The sequence below is a fragment of the Cynocephalus volans genome, chromosome X, assembly GCF_027409185.1.
Source record: "Cynocephalus volans isolate mCynVol1 chromosome X, mCynVol1.pri, whole genome shotgun sequence".
NCBI classification, from domain to species: Eukaryota; Metazoa; Chordata; class Mammalia; order Dermoptera; family Cynocephalidae; genus Cynocephalus; species Cynocephalus volans.
The window spans coordinates 158,704,842-158,729,128 of NC_084478.1; positions in this window are offsets into that span (position 1 = coordinate 158,704,842).

Consider the following 24,287-nt stretch of genomic DNA (forward strand, 5'->3'; position numbering starts at 1 on the left):
GTACAAAAGTAGACCCCAAATCTACAGAATACACATGCTATGCTAACCAAGATAGATCATGTGCTTGGTTATAAAATAAGTCTTAATAAATTTAAAAAGATTAATACCATACAGAGTAAGTTCTTGGATTAAAACAAAAAATCAAGCTAGGAGTTAATAAAAGCTAGATATCTAAAAAATTTAAAATACTTGCAAATTTAAGAGCAAACATTTAAATAATCCATGGATCACAGAAGAAATGATAAAGTTAGATTATATTTTAACTAAATGATAATAAAAATACAGCACACCAAAATGTGTAGAACACAGATAAAGTAGTGTTAGAAGGAAATTTATAAGTTAATACTTATATTAGAAAATAAAGACCTAAATTCAACAATGTAAAATTTTATCTTAAGAAACCAAAAAGAGCAATGTAAAGCCAAAGTAAGTAGAAAGGTGGAAATAATAACGATAACAGCAAAAATAAATTAAGAGGACCGTGGGAGTAAGATGGCATACTAGAAGTGCTCAGGGCATTTCCCTCCCACAGAAAAGAACCAGAACAACTACCAGACAGCTAAATGCTGATGGGAGCATTGGTGGAAGTGTGTAGGTATGTAAGAGTGGAGGAGTTTTGCAGGAGATGGGTGAGATCCCTGTGGAACAAAAAAGCCTGGGATTGTGGCATAGAGGAGAGGGAGGCACGCAATTTCAGGCACCATGTCTTTGACACCAGGATCACCAGAAGAAGAATTTTCCCTTGCAGTAAAAAGGTAGGCAGAGGATGCATGCCAGCCCTCATCCACAAACACAGACCTTTTGGCAAGACAAACCCAGAGCCAAGTATGGGGAGCGTCTTAGAATACACCCTTTTTATACTCTAGAACAGTAGCACAAACTGTACACTCCCCACCACCATCCTCATGACCGAAGCAGATGCAGAACAGCACCATCTTGAAATTAGAGCTATTAAAGTAGCGCCCCCTGCCCTCGGACCAGTAGCCGTGGTGCTTCCCCAGCTGTAAGGCTCTTCCCTGTCCCAGTGAACTCATGGGAGAGTCTACAACACTCTGATCCTGGTGGCTTGAAGCCTGAGATCACAGTGGCTGTCACTCTCTAGTTCTGCAGTCTGGGAAGACAACCCTAGTCCTGCTGATCTGACACACCCCCACATCTCCGGCCAGAGATCAGACAGGCAGACCACACTCAGGTGGATCACTCTGTATTTCTCCCCCTAACTCTCTGTTTCACCAACTAATTGGGTTGTGTGCACCTGAGCCCTCGAGATGGAAAAATAGCTCAAGAGTCTATACCCTAAGAAATACATCCTCAGGCCAGTGGAAATAAAGTGTATGTGCCACTTCCTGAGAAACGGCCAGGTGGTTCCACCTGAACAGTCTCATCTAGCAGTCTTGCCAATAGTCTCAGAAGAAGCTACAATGACACCCTCATTACAGGATTGCCTAGCAGGCCTGCTCACTGCCCAGAAGTGACTGGTCAGTACACTTCATTGCAGAGCTGCCTGACAGCCCCATCCATCACTAAGAATCAGCTGGGTGAGTCACTTCATGGCAGGATCACCTAGTGGGTCTGCCCCTGACCAGAGGCAACTGGACAGATCACTTCACTGCAAGCCTGACTAGGGGACCCACAGACCACCTAGAGGTAGCTGGACTAGACAAGTCACTTCACTGCAGGCCTGCCTAGTGACCCTGCCCACCACCCAAAGAGTGACTGGATGGACCCCCACCCTACAGCTCCACCTGGTGGCCTTGCCCACTTCCTGAGAAGCAGCTCAGGAGCTCCACTCTTGGCAGTCCAACTCCTAGACCACAGAGGGAAGAAAAACCTCACATTGGGCCCCAAGAAATGGCACAGCAGCAGGGCCACCAGCAGACCCACACTTAGCTGAGTCAAAGCACACACACATCCCCAGCTCAGAGAAACATCTCAGATGTCATGGCCCTGGAATACCTGCCAGAGTCTTTGAGCCATCATGTGCACAAGCATAAGAGTGAGAAACAGCTTGGCTGACATGCCTCTGGTGGGCCCACCACTGGTCAAAGAAACAGAATGTTGACCTTGCCATTGGGAAACCAGTCCCAGAGACCTTGGTATGCCATACACCCACACCTCTGGCCTGGAAATCTGTCCTAGTAATTACATCCTGAGTAAGCCAGCTCCTGGGATGACTGACCAACAGTGTGCATGTGAACACATCCAGCATGTGAACCAACCCAGCAATACCTCCCTTAGAAAAGTGTGCCACCATCACCACAAACCTCCCAAGCATAGGTCACTGAGTCACTCATAGACATAACAAAACTACATCACAGTTGAAGAAACTACACAGTGTCTACACTACTGCATCCATTCTAAACAAAGCCATTACATTTTACCCAGTCAACACCCTAGGATGGGTTTGCAGGTGAAAGTCTCTTCTCACTGAAGCCACCATACAAAACTCAAAAAGGTGACTGTTCCACCTGGTGCACAAATATCAACACAGGGAAACAAGAGACATGAAATAATGGTAACATGAAACTACCAAAAAATAAAAAAATAAATAATGCTCTGGTAACTGATCCCAAAGAATCAAAAATTACCAACTTGATGACAAAGGAATTCACATTAATGATCTGAAGAAACTTACTGAGATACAGTAGGATACAAACAGTTCCACAAAATTAGAAAATAGTTCATGAATAGAATGAGAAATTCAACAGAAAGTCAGATATCAGTTTAAAATATCAAGCAGAAATCTTGGAATTGAAGAATTGATCAAATAAATAAAAGTACATCTCAGAATCTCAACACAGGATAGATCAAGGAAGAGACAGAATTTCTGATCTTGAGGATAGCAGTTTGAAATAACACAGGAAGACAAAAAGAAAAAGAAAAAAAAGTGAAAAAAGAATAAACAAAGCTTACAAGATCTATGGGATACTTTTACATGAGCAAATATTCAAATTATGGGCATTCCAGAAGGAGAAGAAAACAACAAGCAAAGAAGAAAAACAAAATATTGAAAATCTATTTAAAGAAATAATAGCAGAAATCTTCTCTAGTCGTGGGAAAGATACAAGCATCCAAATCCAGGAAGGTCAAAGATCCTGAAATACATTCAATTCAAATAGATCATTTCCAAAACACATTGTAGTCATACTATCCAAATTTAAAGACAAAGAGAGAATTGGAAAAACAGCAAGAGAAAAACATCATGTCACTTATAAGGGTATCTCCACTAAAATAACAGAAGAATTATTAGTGGAAATCCTAAAGGCCAGGAGAGGATGGGATGATATATTCAGAATACTGAAGGGGAGGGGAAAAAAAAAAAAAAAAAAACTGCTAGCCAGGAATATTATACCCAGCAAAGTTGTTTTTCAGGAATAAATGTAAAATAAAATCTTTCTCAGACAAGCAAAAGTTAAGGGAATTCATCACCACCAGACCAGCCTAATAAGAAATGCTTAGGGGAATCCTACATCTAGGATAAAAATTAAGAGAGGGAAAAAGGATAGACAAAACAATCAGAAAACAACCAACAAAATGACAGGAATAAGGCCTCACTTATCAATAGTAACCTTCAAGGTAAATGGGTTAAATGCTCCAATTAAAAGATACAGACTGGCTGAACAGGAAAAAAAAAAAAAAAAAGATCCATCCATATGCCATGTACAAGAAACACATCTTACCTACAAAGACTTACATAGACTGAAAGTGAAGGGATGGGAAAAGATAGTCTATCCAAATTGAATACATAAGTGAGGGAGTAGCTATACTTATACCAGATAAAATAGACTTTATTGGTTGATTGATCGATCGATTGATTTTAAAAAGCAGTTTATTTGCCAACATACTTATGTAATATGTAGCACATGATATTGAACAGGTACTGCCCATACGTGTGAAGCAAAAAAACACCAGAATAGAGGGTAACCAGAGTGGGTTTTTTTGTCATTATTTTTAGTATTAACTTCTCAATATATATTGCAGTTGATTTTCATTTCCCTTTACCCTTTCCTCTTTCCCCCTCCCTCTCTCCCCTACCCTCCAATACATCATATCTGGGCATTGGTCTTAACAACTTCAAAGAATTGTTTTTGTTTTTGTTTTTGTTTTATATTTATTAAGAATATTCATGAGATACAAAGCTAATTGTCCACCCTCCTGCCCATGATGTGAGGGCCAGATTCACACTGGGGGCATACCCATTACCGGAAATTACTTTTGTACCATGTGTCCCCTCCCAATTATCCCTCAACCTCCTTCCCATTCCCCCCCCCATTTCAATTTGTAGCCCTAGAAATGTTCCCACCCTCTGTTGGATGATGGCACTACTGTGGTCTTTCTTTCCTTCCTTTCTTTCTTAGATCCCACATATGAGTGAGCACATGCAGTATTTATCTCTCTGTGCTCTGCTTGTTTCACTCTACATAAGTTTCTCCAAGTTCGTCCATGTTGCTGCAAATGAGAGAATTTCATTATTTTTTTATGGCAGAATAATATTCCATGGTGTATATATATATACCACAGTTTCCTTATACATTAATATATTGATGGACATTTAGGTTGGTACGATATCTCAGCTGTTGGAAGCAGAGTTGCAATAAACATGGGAGTGGAGGTATCTCTTTGACATGATGATTTCCATTCCTCTGGATATATACCCAGAAGAGGGATTGCTGGATCATATGGAAGATCTATCTGTAGCTGTCTGAGAAACTTCCATATTATTTTCCAAAGTGGTTGAACTAATATACAGACCCACGAACAGTGCAGTAGTCTTCCCTTCTCTCCACACCCTCACCAGCATTTGTTATTCACCGCCTTTTTGATTATAGCCAGTTTAACTAGAGTGAGGTGGTATCTCAATGTGGTTTGAATTTGCATTTCCCTGATGGCTAGTGATGTTCAGCATTTTTTTGTGTATCTGTTGGCCATTTGTATGTCTTCCTTTGAAAAATGTCTATTCACCTCCCTTGCCCATTTTATAATTGGGTCATTAATTTTTTTCTGTACAATTGCTTGAATTCTATGTATATTATGGATATTAGTCCCTTGGCAGATGCATTGTTAGCAAAAATTTTCTCCCACTCTGTAGGTTGTCTTTTTACTCTGTTGATTGTTTCTTCTGCTGTGCAGAAGCTTCTTAGTTTGATATAGCCCCATTTGTTTATTTTTTCTTTTGCTGCTTGTGCTTTGGGGCTCATGTTCATAAAGCCTGTGCCCTGACCTAGCTGCTGAAGTTTTTCACCTATATTTTTCCTTAGTTATTTTACAGTTTTGGGTCTTATACCTAGGTCTTTAATCTATTTTGAGTTGATTTTAGTATATGGCAAGAGATGTATATCTAGTTTCATTCTTCTGAATATGGATATTCAGTTTTCCCAGCACTACATGTTGAAGAAGCAATCTTTTCCCCAATGTAGATTTTTGTTGCTTCTGTCTAATATCAGATGTCTATAAGCCTGAGGAGTGATTTCTGGGTTCTCTATTCTACTCCACTGGTCTGAATGTCTATTTTTATACCAGTACCATGCTGTTTTGTTTACAACAGCTTTGTAGTATAATTTGAAGTCAGGCAGAGTTATGCCTCTGACTTTGTTTTATTGCTCAGGATTGCTTTGGCTATTCGAGGTCTTTTGTTTTTCCATATGAAAGGTAAGATTTTTTTTTTTCCATTTCTGTGAAGAATGCCATTGGTATTTTGATGGGGATTGCATTAAATTTGTAGATTGCTTTGGGTAGTATACACATTTTCACAATGTTAATTCTTCCAATCCAAGAATATGGAATATCTTTACATCTTTTTGTGTCTTCTTTAATTTCTTTCAGAAGTGCTTTGTAATTCTCATTATAGAGGTCTTTCACCTCCTTGGTTAAACTGATCCCTAGGTATTGTCTTTTTTTTTTTTTGGTAACAATTGAAAATGGGCTTACTTTCCTTATTACTCTTTCAGTGATTAATTATATGAATCTATAAATGCTACTGATTTGGGGGCATTTATTTTGTATCCTGCAACATTACTGAAGTTATTAACCAGCTCTAGGAGATTTTGATAGAGTCTTTAGGTTTTTCTATATATAGTATCATGTCTTCTGCAAATAGGGAAAGTTTGACTTCATCTTTTCCAATCTGGATTCCCTTTATTTCTTTCTCTTGCATGATTGCTGTAGCTAGTACCTCCAGAACTATGTTGAATAGAAGTGTTGAGAGTGGATATCTGTGTCTTGATCCTGTCCTTGAGGGAAAGGACTTCAATTTTTCCCCATTCAGAGCAATACTGGTGGTGGGCTTGTCATAAATGGCTTTTATTGTGTTAAGATATTTTCCTTCTATACCTAATTTATTGAGAGTCTTTATCATGAAGGAATGCTGAACTTTGTCAAATGCTTTTTCAGCATCTAGAGATAATCATATGGTCTTTGTCCTTGAGCTTGTTGATATGATGTGTCACATGTATTGACTTTTGTAAGTTGAACCATCCTTGCATCCCTGGGATGAATCCCACTTGATCATAGTGTATAATTTTCTCAGTATGTTGCTGTATTCTGATTGCTAATATGTTGTTGAGGATTTTAGCATCTAGGTTCATCAAGGATATTGGACTATAATTTTCTTTTTTTGTTGTGTCTTTATCCGTTTTCACTATCAGAGTAATGTTGGCCTCATAGTATGAGTTTGGGATAGTAGTGTCTGTTTCAATTGTAACAGTTTCATGAGAATTGGTATTAACTCCTCTTTAAAAGTTTGATACAATTCAGCTGTAAAGGCATCCGGACCTGGGGCTTTTATTTCTTGGAAGATTGCTAATTACTGCTTCAATCTATTTGCTTGTTATTGGTCTGTTTGGGTTTTCTACCTCTTCTAGGTTCAGTCTTGGTAATTTATATGAGTCTAGAAACTCATCCATGTCTTCCAGATTTTCAAACTTGTTGTCATACAGTTGTTTGTTGTCACATAGTCTCTAATGATTCTTTGTATTTGTATGGTATCAGTTGTAATGTCTCCTTTTCATTTCTGATTGTTGTTATTTGGGTCTTTTCTCCCCTTTTGTTAATCTAGCTAATGGTGTGTCTATTTTGTTTATCTTCTTGAAAAAACAAGAATTAGTTTTGTTGATCTTTTCTATTGTTTTTTGGGTCTCTATTTCATTTAGTTCTGCTCTGATCTGAATTATTTCTTTCTGTCTACTGCCTTTAGCTTTGGATTGTTGTGGTTTTTCGAGTCCTTTGAGGCATAGTTTTATGTCATTAATTTGAAGTCTTTCCATTTTTTTTTTTGATATAAGCATTTACTGCAATAAATTTCCCTCTTCATACTGCTTTTGCAGCATCCCACATGTTTTGGTATGATGTATCTTTATTGTCATCAGTTACATGGAATTTTTTGATTTCCTGTTTAATTTCTTCTTGGACCAATACGTCATTCAGGAGCATATTATTTATTTTCCATGTATTCATATAGCTTCCAGCATTTTGCTTATTATTTCCAATTTTTGTTCATTGTGGTCTGATTGTGGTCTGAAAAGACTGTTGGAATGATTTCAATTTTTTAAAATTTGCTGAGAGTAGATTTGCAACCTAATATGTGGTCTATCCTGAAGAATGTACCATGAGTTGATGAGAAGAAAATGTATTCTTTAGCTGTTGGGCGTAATGTTCTGTATATATCTGCCAAGTCCAGTTGGTCTATGGTGTAGATTAAATCCTGTGTCTATTTGTTGACTTGTTGCCTGGAAGTCCTGTCCCATACTGAGAGAAGGGTGTTCAGATCACCCACTATTAATGTATTAGGTCCTATCTCCTTCTTTAGGTCTAAGAGTGTTTGCTTGATATATCTGGGTGCTCTGGTATTGGGTGCATACATGTTTATGATTGTTATGTCTTCTAGCTGGATAGTTCCATTTATCATTATATAATGGCCTTCTTTGTCCTTTTTAATGTTTTTTGGTTTAAAGTCTATTTTGTCTGATATAAGAATAGCTATTCCTGCTCGTTTTTGGTTTCCATTTTCATGCTATATCTTTTTCCATCCCTTCACTTTTAGTCTGTGTGTGTCTCTATAGGTGATGTGGGTCTCCTGAAGACAGCATATACTTGGGTCTAGCTTTTTAATCCAGTCAGTCAGTCTGGGCCTTTTGAATAGGGAGTTTAGTCTATTCACATTTAGAGTAGTTATTGAGAAGTGTTTCTAATTCCTGTCATTTAATTGCTACTAGTTTAGGTGGCTTAAATATCTTTTGATCATTTTTTCCCGTTTTATTTCTTCTTCAATGTGAGTTGGGAATTTAAGGAAGAATGTTATAATGTCTCCCTTTTCATTTCTGATTGTTATTTGGGTTCTTTCTCTTTCTTGCTGGCCTTGTTGTTTTAACTGTGGGTTTTGCTCTTTCTCACGTATTCATGATGGTGGTCACCATTATTCAGATTCCAGATGAATGACTGTCTTGAGAATTTCGTGCAGGGCTGTTTGTGTGGTGGTGAACTTCCACAACTTTTGTTTGTCTGGGAAATACGCTATTCCTCCCTCATTGGAGAGTACACTATTTCTACCCCCTTGCTGGGTAAAGAATGCTTGGCTGGCAGTTTTTTTCTTTTAGTATTTTGAATACATCTTTCCACTTTCTTGTGGCCTGTAGGGTTTTGGATGAGAAGTCTGCTGTTAGTTTGATGGGTTTCCCCTATAAGTGACCTGACACTTTTCTCTTGCTGCTTGTAGAGTTCTCTCCTTGACTTTGAGCTTTGCAAATTTAACTATAATATGTCTTCAGGAGGATCTTTTTGGGTTGAATCTGTTTAGGGACCTTTGAGCTTCCTGGGTCTGAAGGTCTGGATCCCACCCTACACCTGGGAAGTTCTCTGTTACTATTTCCTTTCCAGGCTCCTCCATTGACTCTCCTTGTGGTCATTACAGTTTAACATGTGGCAGGCCAACTGCACTGCAGTCATAGCTGCTACTATGGCAGTGAGCTATCCTTATGGTGGCAGAAGCTGTGCTGGTGGCTGTGGTGGACCACCTGCATGAAGTGTTTTATTTGTAGTGCACTATTGTCTTCACTTGTGCAGGGGGAGGGCTTACTGTGACTTGTGCCTGGGACCCTGGTCATGGTCACATTCCTGCCTTCTGTTCAGGCTGGGGGAGGGCTCAGAGGTCAAATTAAAATTACAATTAAAGTTTAATTAGATGTCTTTTCTTTTTAATATACTAAATATTCAACTCTATTCAGGTTACATATGTAGATCAATATTTTGATCTTTGGAGAGTAGGTAACAGCCATAAGAAACAAGATGCAGGTAAGACAGAGAATTCTGTGTAATCAAGAAAATGTAGCAAGAGCTAATGAGAAGATATGTAAGATATCTGAGGTATTGGGGGTGAGGTAGAGCCTTGTTTTTTCCTCTTTGAGTGAGACTGCCAAATTGTTAAATTAAATATTCAAGGGAAAGGTAATCCACAGGCCTGGAGGACAGGTAGATATCTAGCCAGTAGCAATCCAGGCAGTAATTAATTCAATTTTGTATATATTATTAGTTCACAATTCCATCTCTCACTCTAGAGGGAAGTCCCAGAAGGTTGAGCTTACTACATATCTGAGGGGAACCATATGTGGTTATGACATGATGATCGGTTGAGGTAATTTAGAAAATATCATTTCCCTTAAATTTCTTATTCTGAATAATGCGATAGTTCTGTAGTGAGAATACAGATCTGTGGTTCCTCAAGGGATTTGAGTTTTTGGAGATCAGAGCAATTCAATGGTGCTTCTGGACAGGACTCCAGTAGCTGACAGTAGTGGTGCATCTTCCATGAGTGTAGTGAGCACAATGAGGTACCAATCATGATGTATCAAGAGGATTGTTCTTCATTTTATTTGCATAATCATTTGCAAATAGTTGTGCAGATGTGTGTTACTTGTTTCAACATCTGACTGTAAATTCAATTTTTTCCCCTAAGGTCACTTTTACTTATTTTCTTGCAAAACCTTTTGTTATTCTGTTTACTCCTTTTGCGCTGTCCCCGGTTGGGAGATTACTTCAATGATGTGGCTCAAAATTATGTAATTTATCAATCAGAAAGTTTTATTACCATCCTTCCTTCTATCTCTCTTGTGTGTAATTTTGCTGAGTCTAGGTTTTGAGTTAATGTTTGCAAGGCTTATTAAGGGACACATTGCTTAGCTAGTAAGTGAGTCTAACCATCTACCCAGTATGCCCTCTTTTATTCAGCTGTTTTCTTCATAAATGAGTGTGCATATTTTGGGATGGAATGACATGCTATTTAAGAATTGTTGAAAGTCCTGGGATTCTTTACTAGTAAATGAAAAGATTTAGTGTACAGTATGATTATAGGTAAGAAAGACAGATATTCTCATTTCTATGAATGAGAAAGATACACTAAACTCAGGCTAGACAAGGCAGTGTAAAGAAAATGCCTCAGAATAAAAGATGCCCATGCAAAATCATGAAGCTATGTTTAGGAGGGGGAGTTAGTGAGCCAAAAAAAAAAGAAAGAAAGAAAAAGAGGAGGGACTTCCAAGTAGAGTGGACAGTATAATCATAAGGGGCAGACAAGGCAGTGGAAGAATAAGGTTTATTTGGTAATTGCTAATTTGTTGTGACAGTAGTTGAAGGTGTGAAGGGGAAGTTGCACAAAGCTATAGCAGATGCAGATAATAACTATATACAGGTAGTATTAATGAAGTAAGGAATAGAAAAAAAAAACGGCTTGAGGTATGAAAGTCAGCACCAAAAAATAAGAGCCAAAATCTCTTCTTGTAATTATTCTTGCTATATCAAGATATCTATTTGGGCATGGTGAAGGCAGAGACAATGGGGACAGTTACTTTGGTTATTTCAGGCAAAAAAAGGGGCAAAAACCCTTCACTTTTCTCCTTCACTAGCATGATCACTTTAGTCCTAAAAGATCTGAACTTTTTTGTCAGTTCTCCTGTGTTTATGTTTTCGACTGATGAAGCCAAAATTACATTTCACACATTCAAGTCAGAAGCAACATCTTGAATCTTGCTTGAATCTGTAGTGAGAAGGATTCCTCCCTATTACAGGGTTTTTGTGCATCATAGGTGACCAACATTGGGTGGCATGTGTCAGAGGATATGCCACTTACAGCAATCAGCTATACATCTCACACATTCCAAATACTAATATTCCAATCTATGGTCTAGTCATCAGTACTTAAAAATTCATCAGTTAAATTAATTATATTAAGCAGAAAAGCTTGTTTGAACTATTTAACTTGTGTTAATCTGAAAAAGCCTAATGTATGATGTATGATGTTGATTAAGAGGATATCAACTTAATAAATCTTGCCAGATACAAAGTTCTCCATTGCATGAAATTCTTTGAGCCACAACATCAGGGACTAATTATGAAAATTGACTTTTCATTTTGCTTCTCACTCTAATTACACAACTATTGTACATTATTTACTTGGAGTGATTTTCCCTATGTAAAATGGTCTGTTATCATCAGAATGAAGCAGCCTCAGTTGTCTCAGTCAGGGAATTGTGACAAGTTGAAGGGTCTATGTCTTTTTCCTATTCACTTCAGTACAGAGAATTCTGGGTGGGGAGCGGGAGGGTTATACACATAGTAGGATCACAATGGCCTCTAAAGGATACATTTAGAGAAATAATTATTTATCATGATACATATTCTTCAAAGTCAAGTCAGTCAATATAGTCAATGTTAACAAAAGATCTATAATTAAAAAAATGTAGGGATGAAAGGTGCTTTTGCAATTACCCCATCTGACTTCCCACTTAATGCAACATCCATGAACAATAGGTCCCTATGATAGCTTTGCAAGGTATCTATAATTAACCCCAACTAACACATGATAGAGCTGAGTGCCAGAGAGTTAAGTAATTAACTCAAATATTTCAGCTGAAAAGTTGCAGATTCAGTCTTCAAATATGTATCTGTCAGATCTAGACACCCATGCTCTTTTCATGGCATCTGACTTACAGCCAACTCTATATACACTTCCTTTACCATTGGTCCAGGCCATAGGGTAGAAGAGGCATTTGGCCAAGTACCCTATGGAAACAGAATTTCCCACTTAAACAAATTCATAATATTATAGTACAGCTAATTTGGGTGAATTGTTCTTAGTTATCCTAGGCTGATTTTTAGTGATCATTAGATTTTCCAAGTGCTTTCAAAAAATAATAACATGTAATAATTCTTATATAGAAGAACATAGGACATACTATATTCAAGTCACTGTTTTAAGTATTTTATATTAATCTTCAAAGTAAATCTATTAGATAAGTATTATTGTTATCATCATGATTTTAGAGATGAGGAAACGGAGGCATTGAGAGTATAAGTCATATGGCCAGTGTCCACAACTAGTGTATGATATAGCAGGGATTATAACCTAAACAGTCTATAGAATCCACATCTTAACTGCTGTGTTATACCCGCTACACTTACCCATACATAGAATAATTCATTCTGAAGTCTTGCTATGGATTGCTCTCACACTTACTGACTGTATTTTCTGGAGTGCATCTTTTTTTTCTCTTTTTGATGGAGGCAGGAGTGCTTATTCATACCCAGTCTTTTGGTTATTCTGCAATTTTCTACAGTTTTTCAAGGGTAAAATCGGTCACTTGTTCTTACCTCTATAATTCATCTGTATATGGAGACTTTAATTATTTTTTAAAATTTTATTTATATATTTATATTTATTTTATTTTATCAATATACAATGTAGTTGATTTTCATATCCCTTTACCGATTCCTCCCTCCCCCCTCGCTCTCCCACTCCCACCCATCAACAGCATATCTGTTTACTTGTCTTAACAGGTTCAAGGAATTGTGATTGTGTGTCTTCTTCCCAACTGGATAACCATATGCAGGAAAATGAAACTAGACCCACACCTCTCACCATGTACCAAAATCAACTCAAAATGGATTAAAGAATTAAATATGCATCCTGAAACAATAAAACTCATTAAAGAAAACATAGGGGAAACACTCCAGGAAGTAGGATTGGGCACAGACTTAATGAATAGGATCCCCAAAGCACAGGCAACCAAAGGAAAAAATAAACAAATGGGAATATACCAAACTAAAAAGCTTCTGCACAGCAAAAGAAACAATTAACAGGGTGAAAAGACAACCAACAGAGTGGGAGAAAATATTTGCAAAATATACATCTGACAAAGGATTAATATCCAGAATATACAAGGAACTCAAACAACTTTACAGCAAAGAGACGTTAATTATTTTAAAGAGTTTGGATACTGCCTCACAAATTCCTTACTTGTACTTCAAATCTTCCTCATCCATGTTGATTCACTCATGCAGGTTTTATGACTATTCTCTTTAATGTAGAAGCAGCTAAGAAGTTGGGAAGTTCTGTTCTATATATTTTTTTCCTATCTGTATATACCTGTACCACATATAGAGAATAATTCCCTTGCTGTCTGTCTGCATATTGCAAAGTTAGATAAGGATTTTATAATTATAAGAAATAAAAGTACGGGTTTCTATGGTATTCAGGTAGGATTACAGTCAGGGATCCAGGCATGTCTGAATCTTGCTCTGCCAGGAACCTTCTTCCCTCTGGGGAAACACATGCACACACGCACACGTGTGCATGCCATGTGCACACACGCACGCACACACAGAGAACAATTGTAAATGAACAACAAAGCACACCTTCATCATTAGCTTCACAAGTGTATGAATTGCCTGACTCTCCAAAGCAGGTCTCCTTTGCAAAATTTTATTGGAACAGACATCCTCTCCAAAATACCAATGAGAAACTCTAATGCCTCCCTAGTCCAAATCCAAATTTGTTCTCTCATCTCTCTGTGATTTTGACATAGGATAAGTGGCAGAAGTAATGTTCGTAAGCTTATCATATCATAAAAATGTTTCCTGCATAATGACTGTGCTAGTAAACAAAGAAGAAAACAAGAATGGAGATATGGTAAATGGAGCAAAGACTGCCTCCCCCATAGAATGATTTTCTGCATGAGCTTAGTTCCTAAGTGGGATCTATGCCTCTTAAAGCTATTCTCCATGCAAATACCAGAAGTATTTTTCTTAACGCATATAAGACTGTAATTCCTCTTCACCAGAACTTCCATGGAACTCTATCCAGTCAAAAGTTTTATGCATATTGGAGACTACAGTGGCAGCAGCATTGGTAATGGGAGCAACAGCTCCTTGACTTCTGGATTAGAGTTATGATGGTGTGTCCTTGAAATCAATAGTCCAGTGACAGACCTTCAGTGTCTTTTTTTATAGTTTTTACTATAACTTTATAAGCAAGTAGTTCTTTGTATTAAATATATTCCTGCTGTAAATACCTAGAATGTTTTCTGTGCCCTGCACTGACTAATTGGCCTACACAAACAAATATACGTATATTTGTGTATGTGTATATAGAGAGAACAAACTGAGGTAGAAGAATTTACAAAGGAAACTAAAGTCCCTTACCGCAATCTCTGTATTCTTAGACCCACTCCAGAGGCAATCTCTATTGGGCATTTGTGTTTAGTTCTCATGCTTACCTCAATAATGTTAAATAATATCTCTCTATGACTATTTCTTGATTCAGCAACTTAAGGTAATGAAGACTATATTCACTTATATTACCTCAGTGGCACATAATAAACATTTGTTTAGCTTATTTTCCTCTGGTATGCAGCTGATCTGAGCTGAGCATATTTTATTTTATTTTATTTATTTATCTGGTGAAAATGGAAATCAGCTTTATTCAGAAATACTGGTGACCTAAAAAGAGATGTTAGGCTAACCCATCTCTCCAGTAAACCTAAAGGAAAATGGCCAGACTAAAACCTTCTCAAAGACTTAGATTTACTGAGGGATTTTTAAAACAGAAACTGAGGAAATGGAATGTGGAAGTGAAAATCGGGAGGGAGGGAGACATGTATGAGGGTGAAGTGCAAATTCTCAGCAAGTCTCCTTCTGGCAAATGTTGTCATCCTTGACATTATCTTAGGGTCCTGCAGGATTTTGATTTGCTTCAGGGTGGAAGCAGAATATCTTTATTGATGTCTTCCTTGATTTTTCAGGGTCTGGTAATCCATGTCTCATAGCAAGTTTGAAACTCCGACTGACTGGAAAACTAAATTACAAAATTATGTAAATAATGTCATCTTGCTCCTTGTCCTAAGGTTCACAATTTCAAATAACCATGGAAAAAAAGGGAACTCAGAGAAATGTATGCTAAGAAAAAAAATTGTACCTTTTTTTGTTTCTAAAGCCCATGCAGTTTTAGTTTCCAACGTGGCTTCAGTACTGATCGCTCCAACAGCATCCCCCCTGTCAACAGTTATTTTCCAGTTCTATGGAATGGGCAGATGACTCATCTTGCTGCTTTGAGCTGACTCAAGGGAAATAATGTGTTAATTAGGTATGGAACTTTTGAAATTATGGAGGACATGGCTTTTGGTTCATGGCTGGAATGGAGAATACCAAGGGCATTTATTTATCTACCGTCTTAGCAGTTGATTGGCAACAGGCAGCTTATTCAGATTTTGCAGGCTATACATTAATTGGTACATCAATAATTTTAAGAACTTAAGAACTTACATAAATTCTTTGTTTAGGAACATGCTGTCTCATCCAAGTCATGAGTCCTCCCTTCAAGATTCTGAATACCTTTAGAGAACTGCTTGTGTATGAAAGTCAGCAACAAAGCATTACTTCCCCCTTTTTGAACAAAACATTCTTCATAAAAGCATTGATGATCCTCATGAAAGCATTGATGATCAATTTTATGATTGAAAAGGTCTTACTTTTTACGTACTGATCCCTTGGTCCTGAGAAAGCTCATACCCAGGTGGATGGATCCCTCAGTGCTGGGAAAGCTTATTTCCAGGTAGTGATGTCCCCAAGTTGGGGGAAATGATGAAACAGCAGGTAGGCCAAATTAGGGCAACATGACGTAGGGTCAGGAACTTAGAAGAGACATGCTATTTTATAAAAAATGTTTCTGATTGTATCCTGTTATAAAGAGAGAGAAAATTCTTATTGAACTTAAGCAAATAACCATATTGTCATAAAAATCATAAGAGTACTCAAGAATAGTTTTCAAATTTGGGGGAATCAAGTAGGGAAAAAAGCAAATGCTTCTATTTTTGTTCATAAATCTATATTTTAACAAATTGCTATATGTTATATATACATAGCTTAAGAGAGAAGGTTTCTTCAAATCTGGAAAACAGAACATTTAACTAAAGAAGTAACAGTGTTTTAAGTAAAAGTCATAAAATCATATTTATTTAACCTTATGTAATTAATTTTCCTTTGCTTTACCTCGATTAGCAAATTTATACATCCATCAGATTTCTTATTAAGTTCTGAATAATTTTATTTTGTTCATTTATTTTAAAGTTATTCAAAACGTGTTTAAGTGTACTTGTTAGAGTATTTTCCATGAATCTGATTGCAGATGCCTTTAGAGAAAAAATTAAAATGCCTTGCAATTTTACTAAGAGCAGATCAATACTTCAAAAAACCCCTGTTTTAAAATGGTGGTAAAAATTTAGTTCTGTATCAGTGTCTTTTTTTATATTGAAGCTTGATCTTTAGAAAGACTTAGAAATAATTACCTTCTAAATATAGCCAACTTAATCATACGCAAAATTCTTTCATAAATTCACCCTTCACAAACCATAATTATGACTTATGCAGACATTACCATGGCATGCTTTTGACTTTCTGTTTTGTCCTATATTTTCTCTGCCCTAAACAACCAGTCATTTTGCTTTAGGTCAAAAGTTCACTACAAAAAATTCTTTCTCATACAGCATTATTCTTTTTTTTTTTTCTTTTTAACCTTCTTAATCAAAACTACATCTTCATATCCATAACTTTCTTCATATTTACCCTTTTCCTACTTACTGGTTTCTTTCTCTTCAAAACACATATGATATTTTGGTACACTTGTACACAGAATTATATATACTAGTTAGATTTTTAACTATTAATAATTTTAATTTTTAGTGAAAACTTAGGAAGCAAGTAATTTTGAACTCTCTGCCAGATTTAAGTATTTACTTACAAATATTTATCTCACTTTTAAAATCCAAAATACAATTCAAACCACAAAAATAATTTTTTCCAGAGTCTCATCCAATTATAACATTCTGGATCATAGTTTCTGTTTCTCAAGCTTGCCAAGAGAAATTCAGAAAACAAACAAACAAATCAACAAAAATTTTTCTTTTTGGTTATTGCTTCTTTAATGACCAAAAGGCACATACTTAGTAATTCAAACCCAAGTATAGCTCTCCCAAACAAACAAATAAGCTTCTTTGAAGAGAAATCCAGTTATTAGCCCTTCAGTCATTTCTCATACCTGAAACGGTTCCTTTAAGAAACAAAGGGTGTGGGAAAAGGACCCTCTGGTGGGACTTAACAGCTTGGAGTCTGTCGATCTCTTGCTAATGCTGCCTTCCTTTACCAAACAAAAGTTAGGAAATCAGTGGTTAACACCACTGCTGTAAGATCAGGAAAGGTCTCCAAAATCCCGGCCATGGGGCTCGCCTACTACCAGCAGCTGGCAGCCACAGGTGGACCCAGCCTCGCTCCCACATTGTGAGCTGATAAGCCCTGGTGCACTGCCATGACCAACTGCTCTGTCCATTTGAAGTGGGGGTGAGGGAGTGGGGGAAGGCCACCCAAGACACACAGCTCCTGGCTGGGTCTTAAAAATCTGTTACTGAGGGCCAGTCCTGTGGCTCACTCAGGAGAGTGTGGCACTGGTAGTGCTGAGGCCGCGGGTTCGGATCCTATATAGGGATGGCCGGTGCGCTCACTGGCTGAGCATGGTGCGGACCACACCATGCCGAGTGTTGCAATCCCCTTACTGGTCAAAAAAAAAAAAAAAAAAAATCTGCTACTGAACCCAAGTCTGGCTGCCTGCTCCATATGAAAACTCTGACTTGGCTCACCAAAATCTGTTATCCCATGACATTCAGCTCCTGGCTGAGGCTAGCCAAAATCTTGTTACCAAATCCAAGTCCAACTGTCTGCCCCCAAACAAAAACAAATGACCCAAAACTCAAATGTTGATGGAAATGGAAGTCAGCTTACTTTCATAATTAAGAATACTGGTGATCTGAAGAGAGATGTTAGGCTAACCCATCTCTCTGGTAAACTTGAAGGAGAATCGCAAGAATAAAACTATCTCCTCACTTGATTTTAGCTTGGTTCACTCTTGCTTCTGTAGTCAGCTTCAGGTTCACTAAGTACTAATCTTGCCTAGGCTCCTTCACCTGTCTAGGTGTGGACTGTCACTAGGACAATTCCGCTCTGCTCTGCTCTGTATGTCTCTGGCAGGCCAGCTCAGGCACATTCTCATGGCCAAAGTATAGGTACAGAGCAAGAACATTCAATTATGCAAGCATTTACAAAACTCTGTTTGTGTTTAGTAACTTCCCACTTGCCAAAACAAATCACATGTCTAATTCCAGAGTTTGACCATGAGAGGACCACAAAGTTGCATGGAAACAGGTGTGAAGGAGTGGTGAATTAAAGCCATTAATAAAATCGGTCTACTACATTTTCTTTTTGCATTCTTTTACTCTCATATTAATAGTGTCTCTGGAGGGGGAAAAAAGGCAGATGTGAATACTCAGCGCACCAAATTGAACTGGAAGCCTTCATGTTTTTTCAGGTCTCATGTCATTGACCATGCTGCTTTCTGAGCCTGGAATACATCTTTTTCTCCCTTCATCTATTAATATTCTAACCAACTTTCAAAGTCCAAATCAAATTCTATTACTTCATGAAAAGCCTTCTGTGAATGGCATCATTGTTTTTGCCTATTTATCATCCATTCCCCCATTGTTCTGATTGTTAAATTTCAGTTTTGTTTTAGAGAACTGACACAAGTTTCTAGGGTTTCCCAAGGAACAGAATCCATTGCTCAAGTCGAGAGATGGGTGTGTGATCTGCCCAATTCTTATCCCATGCCCTACTGATAGTGATCGCTTCAGATATAGGCACATGAATCAAGGTGGTTTATGTCAAAGATAATATTGAGACTTAGGCTAGAAATAACAGAAAACAGGCTGGTCCTTTTCACTGGAATTCCCAAGCCGTTAGGCTATAATCCTAAAGCTTCTGGTGGTCATATTTCCCATGACACGGGTAGAGTAGTCACTGAGTAAAGGCAACACAGAAGAAAATAGAACCAAATGATGGAAACATACAGATTTCTGAAGACATGATCTGAACATGTAGATTTAGACCTATCTAATATTTTCATTTTGTTTAGATGCTCTTCAATATCTTTGGAAATTTCAGTTATTACAACCAATAAATTTCTGTTAGCTTAGATCCATCACTTTACATCAAATGAATTCAGATCATTTTCTTGAAATCCCATTGCCTGTCTCTGTTTTACCATGATTAAGTGCACATCTCTTGAGCCTTTTTATTTTCTCTCCATTCTCTTCTTTGGAGATTCATAGTGGAGGCCCACGTTTAATGTCTTACACAATCACTAGAGTGGAGAGCTTTTTCTAACTACCTTCCCCTGCTCTAAAGATTCTGATATGCTCTCCTGTTGCCAATTAATTCTACAGTGAACTATACTGAAGTAATTATATTGGGTCTCCCAGGTGTTTTGGGATGCAGGTGAATAGAAAGTTTAAGAGCTAATAATTATGTATCTCACTATCAGTATCATGATATACTGTTTGTAAATTAATATGTATTTATGTTTGAATAATATCCATTTTTGTGCTAGACTGTAATCTTTATTTTGGCAGTGCATAAGTATGTCTTGTTCAACAATTTATCTTCAAATCCTAAGACAATGTCTGGCACATATTAGAGACTCAAAGGATATTTGTTGTAATGAATTAATGTTAAAACTAGATTCTGTGTTTTATTCTTTTATATGCCTACACATAAATTAACTAAATAACTATTTTTAAAAAAATAAAATAAAAATAAGTGACACAATCTATTCCAAGTCATGAGTTTATAATTTCACACTGCACCACATCCTCCTCTACATCCTCATCCTCTCTCTACAAAGACCTTTATATTCACATTTAATACTACCGTGGATTCAGAGATTCTTGGAGTTAACCTTCCTAGAGATTTTCAATGTTTTTGTCCTTGATTGTGTGCCTCTTCTTGTGTTTTCTACATAAGTCCATTTTGAATTACAGATCTTCCTGTGAAGCTTCATTTGTTTTATTTAATACCTTTTATTTTGCTTCTTCAGTGGAATAATTTGTCATTGGATAGCCAAAATTGCAATTCTCCAGCCTTCCTCCTTTACTTTAGCTTCTTTCTTTTCTAGAGTTTCAGACCACTGAATTATAGCTGTCTTTCCTATAACCTTTTTGATCTGAAAGCCAAGAGTAAATACTACTTTACCCCTCTCTATATACCACCGTGTTTAGTAGTCAAAAGCTAACCCCAGAGCACATATTTCCTATATTGCTTATTTAAGAGGAAGCTCTGAAATTGTATGCACTCCAGAGCAGAGTGCTTCTATTCTGGCCTCCAAAATCGGAACTGAAAAGAGTGAATAAAAAACAGCACCCTCCTCCTGCATGCTCCTAGATAAGGCACTCACCCGTCTTCCACTCCCACTAGTCTGCCTTTAGACAACCAGGACTAATATCACTATGCCCTCTATTTATCTCAGTACTCATTAGCAGCTAGATCTCCTAGGGCATTACTCATCCCCTGGATTCTAATTCTTATATACCTCAGCACTTCCCATTTTCTGACCCCATTTCCTACTCCTTTGGGTTCATAAAGACACAGGACTATGCCTACTGGACATCATGGTGCATCATCAGCGAAAATCTCTCAGATCTTCAAACTCTTCTCTGTAAGTTCCCTTAAGCTTCCTGGCTCTAAGGAAAAGCAGGCTCTCCCCTGAGGGTCTCACTTCCCCTACAACCTTCATTCATGGTTGTTGTGTTCTCTCTCACACTACTCATAACTTTAGACTAGAAATCAAGTTCTTCCTTGCCATTTCCAGACCTTCTACTTACTTAAAATCCCTGAAGTCTGAATATCAACTTGTTAGACTTTACCACCTCTTCTTTTCCTTGTAACAGACATTGATAATATCTTAGGATATTTTCCCTTATCCTTAGAATAGTTTACTTTTTGGTTCAGGGCACTACTTCTGTCACAATTATTGGTTGTTTCAGTATCCACATAGATGATGATTTTAATAAACTGTATTTAATTTCTTGACCTTCTCTCCTTATCTACTCAACCTTGTTTTAGTCACTTATTTCTATGATTATACTATACATACACACACACACAATCATTATCAATTAATGCAACTACCCATAATATCAGTGTCAAGTATGCTGCTTTCCAACCAACACCTTCCAACTTTCAAAATTACTTCTCCTAGTTAAGTCTCTTGACTTCAGTGATTCTTGGACCCCACCAGTATCACTAACCCATTGATATTAACACCTTTACATTGCATTCATCCCTTGCTGGCTTCACTTCTATCCTTATCCACCTTTAAACTCCATGAACCGTCATTATGATTACTCCCTTATACAGACCTGCAACTACTTTAGCCTTTTCTTGCTTCATTGAACTCTCAAGGCAAAATTGCTAGTTTGGTAAGCCGAGATCGCCACATGGTCTCTTTCTAAACATATGCAGCTGAATGTGGCTGGGGAAAAACACAAAACTATGCTAATTTGTCTCACTTTAAATTTGTGACTACTCAACTTAAAGGGATCCTTAAATAATCAATGAAACCATATCACATTTGCTAATCCATTCATTTATCCCCTCGCTTAGACTATCCCTTTATACGTACTCTTCTATCTCCATACTCAATTGATTACCTTGCTTACTTTTTCCCTGAGAAAGCTAAATCAGTCAGAAAAGGACTTCCACAATCCTGAATAACATCTACCCACTAGGCTTCCTCCAAGTACCTACATTTAGCATTTCTCCATATTAATATGAATACAATATTTGTGCTCATTTTAAGACAATTCCAGAACTTGTTTACTAGATCCTATCATCCTTCACTTAAATGGGCCACTGTTTCTGTAAGTCACTCCTTTTTCTCCTGTATTATCATTTCCCTATACATAAGATATTCCCCATCAGAATGTAAACACACTGTTATGTCTCACATCCTAGAAAGAAATTTTTTGATGTTCCTTATCCCTCTGAATATCCCCACATTTTGCTAACCTCATCATTGCCTCTAATTTCTCTTTCTCCATTCTCTTTTGAACTTATTCCATTCAGGATTTTATCCAAACCAATCCACTGAAAAAGCTCCTACTAAGATTACTAATTATGTTCATGTTGCTAAACTCAATGGTTAATTCTCAGTTATCAACTTACTTGACCCATCAGCAGCATTTGTCAAAGTTGAAAACTTTCTCCTTAACACACTTTTTTTCACTTAATGTTTAGGACCCACTTTTGTTCGTTTCACTTCTACATCTCTAAGCATATCTGCATTTGTTTGTTCATTCACTCAGTCATTAACTCATTTATTTATTTTTTTAATTTGATTTTTGAATCAAAACATAATTTATTATACATATTTATGGGGTACAGAGTTGACTCAGTATTTGTATGTAGTATGTGATGATCAAATCAATATTATTAGAATGCTCATCATTAAAAATCATAATTATTCTTTATGTCCCTTACACAATTACCAAAATCCCCCTTGCCCTTTCCCACCTTTAGTAACTATAGGTGTGTTTACTTCTGAAAGATCAGCTTTTTGTTTTGGCCTTCCTTCCTTCCTTCCTTCCTTCCTTCCTTCCTTCCTTCCTTCCTTCCTTCCTTCCTTCCTTCCTTCCTTCCTTCCTTCCTTCCTTCCTTCCTTCCTTCCTTCCTTCCTTCTTTTCTTTCTTTGCTCCTACTTATGAGTGAGGACATCGGGTATTTCTCTTTCTGTGCCTTGCTTACTTCTGTTAACATAATTTTAAAACTAGTATATTCAAACATACAATGTAATAAATTTTCATGGCCATTTAACAATTCATCCCTTACTCTCCACACCCTGCCCCCTTCTGACCTCTGGTAATCTCAGTTCTCTTCTTTGAAAGTTTAGTGCATTATTGCAATTGTTGTATTCTTCTTTTTTTATTTGTTTATTTTTTTCTAGCTCCCACTTATGTTCGGACAAGCGGTATTTCTCTTTCTGTGCCTGGAGTATTTAATTTATGATTTTCTCCAAGCTCATCCACGTTGCTGCAAATGGCAGAATTTCATTCATTTTTTATGGCTGAGAGTAGTGTTCCTTTGTTATATACACCACATTTTCCTTATCCAGTCATCTGTCAATGAACATTTAGGCTGGTTCTATATCTTGGCGATTGTAACTAGAACTGCAGTTAACGTGGGAGTGCAGGTATCCTTTTCAACATGTAGATATCCTTTCCTTTAGGTATATACCCAGAAGTGGGATTGCTGGATCGCATGGTAGTTCTATCGGTAGTTGTTTGAGAAACCTCCATACTGTTTCCTGTGGGGGCTCAGGGGCGGCAGGCCCCGAACCTCCCAGTAGCCCCTTTTAGCTCTCCACCACGGGATGAGCAAGAGAGGGAACCGGTAGGATGACTCCTGCCACCCTAGTGGCCAGGAGAGCCCGGGAGGAAGGTGAGGATGCCACCCACCTATTCAGCCCCACAGAGAGACACTCAGACGCCGCAGGGGTTCCATCAAACAGTTCCATTTATTTTCACACAAGTACCTGCTTTTATAAGCATATGGCAAGGGGATTTCCTAACTTCAACGTATCATCTTAAAGGTCATGTGAACATGCATCTTGCTCTAATGCTTTGCTATTGCAATCACACGGTGGGCACGAGCGCGGAAATATCTTTTATCCAATAATTTTAAACTATGTCTTTCCTTTGTCACTCCCCGGTGGCTTCTGTAAGGCTCCATCTTTATCTCTCCTGTCCAGGCGAATGTTTCCAACAGATTACATACAGGTATGTGGGTGGGGTCGTGGCTAATTCTCTGACCTGGGAGGAGGTGTGTGGCCTCAACACCCGAACAGTTTCCCATAATAGCTGTACTAATTTACTGTACTACCAACAGTGGAAAAGAGTTCCTTTTTCTCCACATCCTCTCCAGCATTTGATATTCTCAGTCTTACTGATAATAGCCAGTCTAGACTGGGTGAGATGATATCTCCATGTGGTTTTGATTTGCATTTCCCTGATGGTTACTGATGTTGAGCATTTTTTCATGTATCTGTTGGCCATTTGTTTGTCTTCCTTTGAAAAATGTCTATTCACTTC